The sequence below is a fragment of the Agelaius phoeniceus genome, chromosome 1 (assembly GCF_051311805.1).
Source record: "Agelaius phoeniceus isolate bAgePho1 chromosome 1, bAgePho1.hap1, whole genome shotgun sequence".
Taxonomy (NCBI): Eukaryota; Metazoa; Chordata; class Aves; order Passeriformes; family Icteridae; genus Agelaius; species Agelaius phoeniceus.
Window position 1 is genome coordinate 12,897,672 of NC_135265.1, and position 13,865 is coordinate 12,911,536.

Below are 13,865 nucleotides of genomic sequence, written 5' to 3' on the forward strand. Positions count from 1 at the left end.
TATCAGCTATAGCATGTATCTCTGGAAATCATTCTCATTCTGATATTAGTAAAAGGTTTTATAGCAGTATATTAGATACAACTGCCTTGTAAACTTTATTTATGTAATAATCATTACTGAATTATGTCAAAGGACATTTATGAAATACTGAAATAACATAAGATGCTTCTTATAGTAATTTGAAAAAACAGAGAAAATATTTCAAAGTGATTGAGAGAATCTTGTAAAAATAGATGAAAAAATCAGCTCTATCATAAATAGGAAGGTGTTTTGTTATGGGATAATTAAACAGCAATGACTTGCTATCAAGATATCAAACATTTCTACTCAACCAATAAATCTGTGACTCTGCCTGCATTACTTATGTTTGTCCTGTTTTATAAAGAAAAGGGTAATAAGCAAGAATCTTTGCCCTTCTTTTCCTCCAGTGCTTATTCTCTCAGTTTGATCTATCCCACCTTTATGGATGATTGAACTCTAATCTCATTTATTTATTTGAGAACCATGGAGATTAAAAAAATATCTGTAGAGAGCTTATATAGAGATCAGATATCTAAGTGCAGAGTCTTTGGGACTTGTAACTGTGAAACTGGTGAAACTATTTTAAAGTGGTAAGTGAACAGACATTCTCAAAATAGAGTACCTAGCTTCAGCAAGTGAATTCACTGGATATCATAATTTTGTTTACTGAGAAACATCAAATACAGTTGTTTTATTGAAGCACTGACTATTTTCATCATTTGCATTCAGCTCTACTTCACCTGAACATGCAATAAAGGGGTTCAGCACTACCTCCTCCACGGTCACATACTGTCTGAGTAACAGTGAGGAGCAGGTGTGCCATGGAAACCAGCAGTGACTGCTTACATCAGAGGGCAGCTGTGCCATTCCAAACATTGGTCTGTTCAGCTGGCAGAGCTGCCAGGCCTTGCTTGTGGCTTCTGCTATCGATTTTTCAACAGGCTTTAACCACTATGATCCCTATGGACCGTTTCCCTCTGGAAATGCTTCCTAACCTCCAAAGCGACAGGTATCTGCTAGTCTGGTGAAGCACACCATGCATTCCTCAGTAATCAGAATATGAATCACCACATTCCTGATGCTGTTCTATTATTTCTACTACTGCAGTTTCCCTTTACCTCACTAGATCTTGGAGAAAAGGCTAACAGGGACAGGAAAGTGGTGGTGTTTCCCTTCTATATTTGGCTGTCCTGCAAACAAAGGTACTGGACAGGCTTAGCAGAAACTGTGCTTGAAGCAATTACAACAATTACAACTGTGTCGTGCACTTACAACCATTTGCATTCATACGTTTTAAATTTCTGGGTATCATCTCAGAAAAATATCAGCTGCCCAAAAGTTCAGTTAATTTTTGCTTTGAGCAAGAAAGTTAATTTTCAGTTAATTTTTGCTTTGGGCAGTTCATAATTATTTTTAGAGTCTGCATGCTTTACACTTGGCCAGTCCAGCTGAATTTCTTTCAGACACTCTTTATTGAGGAATGCATGGCCACTGTATTGCAAACAGGGCGTTAGCGTAAGCTGTTTACAGTTATCCCTTAATGTCTTCAGAATAACACCCAGGAGAGCAAGAATTTCCTTTGTATGCATTCTTAGAAGTGCAAAGGTCTTTACAATTCTGCTTTTGAAGGACATAAACAACACAACACTTTTCAGGCTACATTTTAAACATTATTAATTTCTTTTTAAAATATCTAAAGTAACTGGATTAGAGATGCTACTTTATCCCATGCAGTCTTGAACAGGTTGTTTGCAAGATGGTGAACCAGATACTCTTTATAATTGCCTTATGAGATGGTAGTTTTACTTTTTGCACTGACACAAAGGCTTTCTGAATGTGTATGTTATTTCCAGTTCCTTCAGAACTTGTCCTTGAACCACCAATGATTAGCATCACGAGATTTTTTTTTCACAGAAGGCACCTAATCTTTCAGTTCTCTGTGCTGTGCTTTCTGAGACTATCTGATTTATTTGTTGTATGAACTTGATGAAGTATTGCAACTCTCTGGCACCTTTGAAACTGCCATTCTACTTCACATTTTGGGGGCAATTCTGTTTCTATCAAAGACTGCTTTTGGATTGAGTTATTTTGCACCATATTACTAACCATTCTCTTAATGCATCTCTTAAACTCCCTCAAAACTGGCAAAGCTCATTTAATTGCTTTAATCCTGTCATATATTTAGGAAATGTTTCATTTGCTTGATTTTATCTCTAAAAGGAGAAATTCTTTGTAGTCATAAGTGGCTTTGGGGACAGGTAATTTTACAGAATGTCCACAGTCTCAGCAAATGTTTTGTCTTTTACTTTAATATCATCTATAATGTTGTGCTGTGGGAGATTGTTTTGGTGACCATTACACTCAGCAAAACAGCCAACTTTTATATAATATTGAGATCATAAAATAGAGTTCAAGTCTTCCAGTATGAAGGTAGCAGAATCCTTCATCAAACTTTCAGGTAAAATATCTTCCAATAACTCCACGCTTTCTTCTCTCCTACACCTCCACAGGATAAATTCATTCTTAGCACAAATGCTGCAGCCATCTGCACACCTGCACAAGCAGTTGCTGTTTCACTGCATTCTGCAGAGTGATTCCCTTCTCCCTGCTGACCTGGCTTTCACTTCCCAGATACCACAACCAAGGGAATTAAAAAATTATGCTCTAGAAAAGTGATGTGTTGCTGCTCTGAAAGACTTTTAAAGGTGCTGTAGGGGCAGATACAGAAAGCTACTCCAGCAGGTAACAGCTGAGCTCTAACCACTCTAGGCATGGCTCAGTCTTTAGCTGCTTGATCCCATCCAGGGCAGATCTGGTGATGAACCTGGATTTGGGAATAAAGGATGGGGAAGGGTATTAGATTACTCTTTCTGTGTGTATCCAGCATGAGGTTCAGTGCCTGAGATGCAGATGCTCACAAGCACCACTCTAGTGAGGAATGCTGTGTTCACACAGTACTGCACACCACTAAATAACTTTTCCAGTCTGCTGCACAAAGCCAAATCAGTGATGGGCATTCACACTGAAGTACTGGGAAGGCTTCAGTCTGAGGGCCTGAAATGCATCAGCTATTGAAAATCTGGTTGACAATTCATTTGCAGTACATTTGCTATATACACAACCACTTAACATGGATTTTAGACAACACTCAGGGCAAGATTCAGCATTTCATTGAGTAAGGCAGGTACCTTTGGTCAAATGCAGGAGTTAGGTGGTAAAGCTCCCCTTGCAGCTGAAGTGTATTTGCCCAGCAGCATAGTATTCTTTGTGTGTACCTGTATGCTTAGGCAGCAAAGCTGACTTCTGGATATCTCCTTTAAAGTGAGGTCAATACCTCTCTGCATTCCACCAACTGTGTTAAACAAATCTCCAGTGTATAAAGGGAGACCTTCAGTACACATATCCTCAGAAAAACACAGTTTGGTGTCTTAACCTGTGAGCTAATCCATTTAAGTGTGCTCATGAAGTAACTCAGCTATTTCTGGCCTCAGCTTTTTTTATGCACCATCTTTAAAATTAGGATAATGTATCTCCTTTATTTCTGAGGGTCATTGTGAAATGAAGAATGATCAAATGCTATAGGGAAGTTTATTGGATCTGAGTATAAGAAGGAATTTAATAATTACCTCTTCAGCAAAGCTTTTAATATGCATGGGGAATGACATAATGCAACAAGTAATAAAACACTTTCCTTCATAAGAGTTTAATAAGGCAGAGACAGTATCAAAAAAGAACTATATGATCAGATAGTTAATGATTTGGTCACAGTTCATGAATATAGAGATAGACCATGCAGGCAACCTTCACTCTGGCATATCCTAAGTCTCAATCTTGCTTTTTCATCCTTAGTAACATTTTAAATGTACTTTTTTACATACTTTATGTGCAGACCATTTATGACTACATAAAATGTCTTTTAGTTTCATGTTTCTTCCTTGCAAAAACCCATGCCAGTAAGTTTTCATAAAATTTTTACTTCTTAATCCACTACCAAGATCAACAAACTGAAAATTATATCTGCTTTTTTTAACAATATTGATTTAATCTGAAAAATACATCAACTTTGTAATCTTCTATTACTGCCTGACATGAGCATTAAAATTAAGCTGAAAGCCCAATGCAGGCATTACTAGCTGCCTTATATCTTTCCATCTTAAGCCTGCCACAAAACTATTGATAATAACAGGAGATACATCTGACATAACTGACAAATTTTAGTATATTACCCACATTGGTTTTCAATATTAAATATAGTGACTATTGTCTTGGATTCTTGGGATAATGCCTTGTTTGGGTTTTTGTTTGTTTGTTTTTGTTTATTTCTTTTTAATTAAGGGAATGCTGGAGAATTGCAGTACAAATATTGTAATTCACTTGAAGTTAAATCAGATAGTCTTCAGGGCCCACCCAATTAGCCACTTCCACAAATTTGGATATGAGGAGAAACAAAAGCAATTTAAAAAAAAAAAGCAGCAAAATTGCACATTCTTTTCCCAGCTTTAACAAAATGAGAAATAAAGGGTCAAGGTAGAGGAAAAAAAAAAAAAAAGCCTGTATGGTTCCTGATGACATGCAGAGCAGACATGAAAGTAACTCATATTTCATCGGGGATTAAGAATCATCTGAAAGATTTTTAATTGGTTCACAGAATATTCTAGATGAAATATCTCAGTCTTGGAGGTGGGTCTTGATGGTATCCAGATTGGGAATGTAATTGATTGCTGTGCCTGAGGTTCCTTTGGCAGTTTGCAGGATGTAAGGAATTTTGACATCTGATCTACATAAGATTATTTGTGGCTGATGTTTTGTTACCTGTGTCCTGCCTTACAACTCACACACATTTCTGAAGCATATGCAATGTAATATTATGTCAGATGCATTTAAGAAGACTTTATAGATTGACATGCACACCTGTTTTTTCCTCCTGATCATTTAGAGAGTTAAAATTTCTTATTCAATTCCCTTAATCTCTTCTGTTGTTTGTTTCAAGACATTTGTTACATGCCTACCACCTTGTGAGTACTGCAAAAGAGCTAACAAAAATGAAAATAGAGAAAATATCCCCAGCAACTGAGCAGCAAATTAAACATCATATAACTGTGCCAGCTGTACATAATGTTAAAAGGAAAAATATATAAAGAAATATGCTTTCATTCACAAAATGAAATAATTATTTTAATGTTTGTCTAATTTATATAATGAATATATTTTCTGTATTTGAACATGGTATTTTCTGAGGTTTCTCTGTCACAAAATTTTATTGCAAGTCAATAGACTCAAGAAAGTCCCACAAATGATATTGTTTCTTCAGTACCTAAAAAAATTAGTGGATAAATTAATGTCTATGTAGGATATGTAGTGCATGTGATCAGAAATGAAGCTCCTCTCTAAATGTCCTTTAATAAGAATCTTCAGTCAAATTTCCAGCCAACTTGGATGTGTATAGATGGGGTTAAGGTTAAAATGTCTCTCTGGATTCACACTGAAAAAGCTTTACAGGGGAGGGAAATTTCACTGTGTTCATGACTAGTCTATTTCCTTTACTCCTTACAGCCTCTCTTTACTACTATGTGTCCATGAGTATTCATAAATGGCATTTTCCCACAGAGATCTGTAGGAATGTACTTTTAATAAACTGAGAACACTAAACAAGGCAAATATGGCCTAAAATGACAATAATAAATAATTATAAGGACCAGAGATGTGTTCTTTTAAAACTTATTTTAAAACCTAATCTTGTAAGTTATATTTCTCAATGCCAGCTATTGACATCATGAAGGAGAAAAAAAAAAGGAATTCAGTCTTCCAAAGTCCAAAGATTTAGAATCCAATCTAAAACAAATTATGTAGGGAAGCTGCATCTGTACATTATATAAAGCTACAAGGAACTAATGATACTGAACTGACTAATATTAGGTGTTGTTTATACCAGATTGATTCAGTCTCAATCTGTAGAATTTTTGGCAGAAACACTGTCTCCATTGTTTCTTGACCCACTAATTACATACCCAGATTATCACATGATATGAGATGGAAGGATCCAAAATATACCAAACTTTGAAGAGACCGAAGAGCTCTTATATGAGGGTTTTATATAATGGAAAGCATGAACACACTCCAATTATGGGAGGTTTCTGTAATCAGAATCCAAGAACTAGAGTCCAGTCTTGCTCTGAAATTCAAAGATTGAGCCAGGTTTTATGTGAGGAGGTGGCAGTGTCAAGGAGACAAGGAGAGACAAGGAAACTCAGCTGAAGGCTTTGAGGAAGGCAGGCTGGCTGCAGTGAGATATCAAATGTTTCATACCAACCAGCGCAGTTGCAGCACGAAGCTGACAGAAGGTTGAGTTGATTTTTACAAGGTGTGCTAATGAATACAGATGGGAAGCAATAATGGCAATAATAATAATTATGAATCCTCCTGTGGTCTGTTTAGGCTCTCCCTTCAGCCACAGAGTTCTTACACTGAGTGCAGTAAGAGAATTGGGCACTTGATTTGCTACATGTGTTCGGGGACTTTTCTATAACAGAAGGTTGTCAGAGCTGGATTCAGACTGCAGCCTCTGCACTACCCAATCAAAAAATCAAGTGCTGGGTCATGAAGTGGTAGTGTGAACCTGGCTGCATAAATAGGTTTTTTATATAAAGCAAAGTAGTCTGGATGCTCAGTACAACAGGAGAGCTCAGCAAAAAACAGCCTGGACCTAGGGCAAACAGGAGCTTTAACAAGCACCTCTCAGGTGCCACAAGTGCTGGAGCAGACACTGTTCTGAGATGACACAGCTGAGGCTTTCCTCCTGATAAGGCAGCCTGCCTCTAATCATTTCATTTTAGGACAAAGAGGTGCCCTTCTCTTGTCCGTGCTAACCTCGTGGTCAGAGCATTGCAAGACTCAGTTCAGGCCACAGACTGAGAGGGGAATTATTTACCCTGCTTGCTTGAGGAGTGTTTTACAGCAATGTATTGCCTAACTCAGGCTGTTGGTTGCTCTCCAGCTCTCTCAGTTTTGTTCTTTCCCTTCAGTACTGAATATGATTCAAAATTCTGTATGCAGAGAGTAAATGCAGAAGGAATGCAATTCTGTACTCCAGGGATTAGAACAGTCAAGTGTAAGTGGGATTCCATATGTCCAGTACTGCTGTGTTTACTTAATTGGGAATTTATAATTTTAAGGTTTTGGTGTTGTTTTTTTTTTTTTCATTAGTAAAGTTGTCATTTTCAAGATTGAATTACTTTTAATAGAAGGGACTTTTCCTTTGAAGCATATACCTAGTTAGTGCTCCTACATGTACACATATGTGCACCAGCAAACTGTCCTGATTTGACACAAACCTGCACCTTGCAAGAAGAGGTTCTGGGTTCAAACAAGAACAGCCATAAGCTCAGAAATACATTGTGCCTACATAAAAGTTGTCCAGACTGTGAAATATGATCCTGAATTCATAGATTCATTCCACTGACTGGGCTTTTAACACTATGGACATTTTCCTCCAGACTTTATTTTCTCCTCACAACTTGCTTGGCTTCTAAGGTCTTCATTCTGAATTTAATCATGGAGCAAACTAAAATGCCAGGATCAGTTCAAGCAATGATTTTCAGTTGTAATAGTCCACCCACTCTGCTGTTCAATCTGGACACTTTCCAAATTTATCCACAGAGAGAAGTGATGTTCGAGCTAAGCTTGGAATGCTGAGGAAAAACTGGGGGAAAAAAAGTGCTTCAAATGTAATGAGCACCAGAAAGAATTTACTGGTATAGAAAACAATAAGTTCCACTCTGCTTCCATGGTGTGAGATGGTAAAAAAATACATTTCTTACATTTCTTTCTTATTTATGTGTCTATTGATATGTTTGGTGTTTTATGCTATGGTGCTAAACTGTCCAAATAAAATGTCATAAGATAAATGTTAATTTGGGGGAAATAAAGTAGATATTCCTCATTTATTTGTATGGAAGACGAGTGCATCAGAAAAGGAAGTCTTACTTTACAAGAACAAATTGCAGCTAAGAAGTCACAGAATAAAAGATATTGTGAGCTTCTCTAGTTTTAAAAAGTAAGAGGGGAATCTGAATGTTACTCATCAGTTACAAATAAGGATTTGTCCCATTCCATATAGATTTTAAAACTTGACAGAGGAATAATTTATACCTTAGAAAAACAAAACTTTCTTTGTGGAAAAAGACTAATCATTATGATAAATTCCATGTAGCTTAGAAAGGTCTTTTGGATATCCCTTAATAACTTTTTAAGTTCTTAATTTAATTGAAAATGCCAATTTTTTTTCTGCAATTGTCAATCCTAGCTGACTTTACAATAGCATGGGTTTTAATGTATCACTTTTGATATTGACTGAGGATCTTCAAGCTGATTATTTTAGTAGGTTTCAGACTGATCTTGCAGTATCAAAAATATAATATTTATATTTTTTTTTTATTGCGTGGTTGATTTTTTTATCCAGGGTGAAGCTCATTGCAAGTTTTGTGGGCCATAGCACAGATCAGCCATAACTGAGTGACAGAGTCTTTGAAAAATTCATTACTGAGCTCTTAATGCCTACTGAGAGAACCTTGTTAGGAAATTTCTCTGAAACAGTTTGTTCATGGTTGACATTGCTAATCATAACAATATTCCCAAGGAATTGATTATTATATATTTCATTGTTTTCAGTTTTATCATCTCTAGCCTGTTTTGTATTCCTAATATAATTTTAATCTGCTTTTTATTGGTAGTTGAATGACTACTAGGTATAGCACTTTGAAACATGTCTTCTTCACATGCAGACCTCATCAGAATTTCAACACTTCTTGTAGGTGACATACCCAAAAAATGTTTATCTTCTCAACAATGTTAAAGGGACCAAGTATTCTGAATAATTTCCTTAAAATGCAAAAACAATATAACTTTTTAGTAACAAATATAAATCCCATAACTTTATTTCACAATACTTGTAGACTTAGTCTACTGGCTCAGTTGTAGCTAGATCCAAAATAATTTCTGCCTCTAATTAGCATAAGTAAAGTACACTTTCCTTAAGAGACTGTTATACCTCTTCCTTTGGTAAATGTTGACATACTAAAGTGCCAGGGGCTTTTGTGAGGTTTGAAGAGGATGAGCAGTAAAGGCAGATCATCATTAATCTCTTGGGCTGCTTGCAGCTAAGTCTGTATTTTTGGTAAACTTTGCTGGAGCATGGGAAATGATTTTAAAACATGTATTCAACAAGAGAATGGACTGATTACTAGACAAGAATTTATAAAACCAATCACAGTCATTCCTCACAAGAAAGCAACTGAAATGTTTAGCCATGAAGTTATCTGCTCAAAGAAAGAACCAAAGACTGGAATTTAGGGGATTTAGTGTCTTTATTTATATAGCTGGATTTATAGCCTGAGACACCCAAGTTTTAGATTTCTCCCGAGTTAAGAAAAGCAGCATTGGGAAAAAATGGCTTCAACATCTCTGATAAGTATCCAGCTAACATGGGTTAGTACCTATTATTCTTGGCTAGAATGTGGTCTGGTGTTAGAGCCAGTTAAAGCTATTTTCCACCACTGATTGAAATACTGAGAATGTAGCATCAAAATTGTTGTATTCTCAGTAACATTTTCAAATTTGTAAATTTTTCTCCATAAATTTGTAAAATTTTAGACAAACTATATACTCAGACCTTCTCTCACCCCAGAACAATTGACTATGTCTTACAATGTCTTATTGTCTCCTTGAAGATTAGCTATTACAAATATTTCAGCATCAGAATTATGACTGGTGCATGCGGATTTATGCCTTGATACTGTTATGCATATTTATGAGTTTAATGAATTATATCTAGTTATATCTTTTCCTAATTTTTAAGAAGTATCCTCAGTGAAACAAAAGAAGCTCTCATTTTGCTCAAGGAGCTGACCTAATTTAATCATGGTCTCTCTGCAGAGTCATGAACTTTCATTTTAGAATCTTCCTGTGGATCTCACAGTCACATGAAAAACAGCAACATTTATTGTCAGTTATGTGACTGAGCAGTAGTGAGCCAGTGATATGACTGTGGTTTTATTAAGGCAAACAGAAGTTCTGTCCCTTTGCTGCTTTCACTAAAGCACAGATTTATGAAACCAATTGCATATCTTGTCACTTTCGGAGTATCTAAAACTGTATGATAGAACTAAATGGATTATTCCTAACTGAGATAAATTTAAGTTAACATTTTAAATTAATTATAATTCACTAGCATAAACTATTCCAAAGTTGTGTATCATAATTTTATAGGAATCTTTCAGGAACAAAAATCATGAAACCCATTAATTGCTTCATATGTTAAAAAGCTACATAACTGAGTAATTCTGGTGATAGCTTTTTGTTTTGGCTGTCATTCTGCATAGGTTCTACTGGCAACTGAGAGATGTTGTAGCTTAAAGACATGCACTTATTCTATTTCCTTTAACAAAGAAAACACTAATAATGTTTGCTATGAATCATGAAGTTAAACCAAACTGCAGAACAGTAATACACTTCCCTGCAAAGGATATGGAAGTAGGGCTCTTTGAAAGCTGGAAAAACATTGGCAATCAAAAGCTACATGAAAGTAATCTTATTTTTATTACATACAAGGAACATTTTCCCAGGAGTGCTGATGCCTGCCAGAAAATAAATAAGAAACCAGGATAAAAGAAAGAAGGAAAGATTACTGAGTTAAGGTGTTCGGCCAGGCTTTCCTTAGCTTCACATCCCCAGGAGGAGTTGGGATTCTTCTGTGTTCAGCTACAATTGATGGAAATGTCTGCAAAAAGACTTTGTTAGAACCTAAACCACAGCTGCAGGATCTCTACTTCTGCTGCACCATTCCATATTCACATTTCTAAGCCTGACTCTAAATCTGAAAGCCACTGCCTATTGCTTCCTAAAGAGCTACTGCCTGGTGCCAGTACCTTCAATCATTAGCCCTGAGGTAAGATCAGAGTGAGACTAAAAGAAAAAAAAATAAAAAACAAAAAACTTGATCCTTCTTTAAAATAATAATAATCATCAAACTTACAAAAACGTAATTGAATTGGGCACAGGTGATTTTGGTATTGAAATGCTTTTGAAAGGACTAAAAGCCTGTCTGCCAGGAAGCCATGGAAATGGAATGTTTGAAGTTACCATTGTGACTTTGGAAAAGGTCAGGGAGCTCTTAGAGAGGAAGAAAACCACTCTGAAGGAGGTCAAGCAAGACATGCATTCAGTTTGTTAAACAAGACAAGAAGGTATCCCCACATAAAGTATCTCTCTGCAGGGCTGTAGATAAGCTGATAACTCACCTTGGCTACAAGGCTGTTTCCCTGCTTTGGTGTGGACTGTTCCTGGGGCTAACAGCAGTTCAGGGGCTGTAGCCTGTTTCAGGTCCTAGGGCTGAAAAATCAGCAGTGGCTGATTCTCCTGCACAGATGCTGACCATGCACCCTGCTCACAGGAACTGCTGCCTCAAGGCATGAATTCCTCAGGAAATTGCATGGGCTGGCTTATCCCTGGCATGTCCTAGTGATGCCTCACTCCATGCAGATGCAAGCCCTGCCCATCCTGCTCCCCTTGGCCCATCACAGTTCAGGAGCTGCAGTGCAGAAAGATTTATCTTTAGGAACTATTCCTCCACCACCTCCATCAGGGAGGATGCTGATGGGATGAGTCCTTCAGGGAATTCCTGGGAAGCAAAATGTTTAGGCAGGAGGCAGTAGGTGCTGATTGGTACCTGGAGTCAAAATGCCTGCTGCAGGTTTGTGAGCAGGTATGTGGGCAAAGTCCAGACAGGGCTCCAGGTCAGACACAGTCCTGGAATGTCCAGAGGGAGCAGGGTTGTGGCAGAGCTGGAGACCAGCTGGGAATCCAACCAGAAAAGCCCATGGGCTTCCAGACCCTGGATTGGTGTAAAAGAGACCGAACATGTCAACCTGCCCAAACAGCCAGATTCTGCAGTTAGGTGAAATGAGGCATGTCAGTATTTTTTTTTGCTTAATATTTCCTGTGGTTCTAGTTGTAAACCTCACAAAAGCTGCTGTTTTCAGGACACTTTGACTTTTTAGGTACTACACCAAGAATTGCTTTTTTTTTTTCCCTGTAATTCAGTGTGTCATCTCAAATTACAAAAAAACCCACTAAATAATTGGCTCAAGTTCAGTTTGACCTCACAGTCTGTTTGGGGTCAGTTCTTATTTTTACCTATGCTAATATTCCCATGCCTAGTTTAAGGGTCCAGTAAATGATTGAAGTACTTTTCTAATTGTAACTTCATTTCCATGTAAAGTGAAAGACAGACTCTTGCTTGGAGATTACCAGACAAGCAGTTAAAGAAAAGATAGATGGTTTCTGTGGCTCCTTAAGGCTTTGCTAAATAAGATTGATTTCAGCCCTTAATCTCTTTTGTTAAAAAATGCTAGTAGACGGTTTTTAAAATTAAAAAAGGCCATATTCCCTTCACATTCAAAAAGTAAAGATTGATGTTTCTTCACTTGGCAAATATAATATGCACATTTTAAAAAGCCCCAAAACAAAATCAGACATGAGATCTCTCCTTATTTTATATAATAGAAAAAAAGACTTAAAATATTTCTGCTTCTGTTTGAAACTTTATTCAAAACAACTGATATTGCAGGAGTTTTTGGGGCTTCTTTGTCTGGGTTTTTTTTTTTTTTTTTTTGGTTGGTTGGTTTTTTGGTTTTTTTTTTTTTGGCTGGTTGGCTTTTGTTTTAGTTCAAATGTCTTTAGTGTATTTATATTGTCATTCAGGATATGAATTTTAGTGTTACAGAATATATTGATTCCTATGTACAAGACTTCTAACCAGAACACATTAGCAGCTGACCATTAGCATAGAGACATATCTGTTTAGAAAAAGACATTAAGCTTTATTTCTCCATTGCCTTTGTACATTTTAATGGGAAGACATTTGACTACTTAAAAATTCTAGAAAGGTGTTCAGAGCATCTGTGCTTTCTTGAAAGGCAGCCAAAACATCATCAACACATCTCAGCCACAGCCACAGTCTCTGTCAGCTTCGACAACAGACACAAGATTCTGTCCAGAGGATGATATGAAGATACCAGTAAATACTGGACCCAAATCTGTTTACAAGGGTTTGGTGACAGAAGGCAGCAAATGAAGTCAGCAAGAACTTGTTGGAATGATGTGAAATCACAGACAAGTTCTGGTTCACACTCAGTGAACCATTATTATCCACCAAGGGCCAATTTGCTATGCCCTGTATCCAGTTGGGCCCAGCAGCATCACTTAGATCTTCTCTTTGATGCAGGAACTGGAGAGGCAAACCCTGTAATTGCACACATGATCCTTCATGAAAGGGGAGAAGAGGTAAGGAAGAAGGCAGGGAGTGACAGAGACTCATTTGGTTGAATAAGATCATAGAGATGGGGAAGGAAGAGGGCAAGGGAAGAAAGACATTTATTCTTCTATGTAGCTCATGGATGTGCATGGTAATAAATGCAGCTTATGTATGGTGAGGCCCAGTAGTAAAATAAGACTGAAAGTAGAGAAAGTTGAAACCACAAGAGGAAGAAAATGACACATGTGGAAATTATGCACCAATCCATTTAAATTAGAATGAAAGCCAGAGAAAATTTGTGGACTTTTTCCTACCTGAGGTTCAGCAGGATGCAGAGACTCCTGCTGAGAGTAAAAAGCAGCAACCCCTGGATATCAGACTGCAGGCATGTTTCCTTTGCTTTCTCTGTCTCCTGAATCATGCCAGGTCTTCAGATTGTGCAATACCCAATGAACAGCTGAAATCTTTGTCTTCCCCTACCTCTATTCACTTTCTGCCATAGAGAAAATATTGATGGCCTTTCATTTTCTGAGTC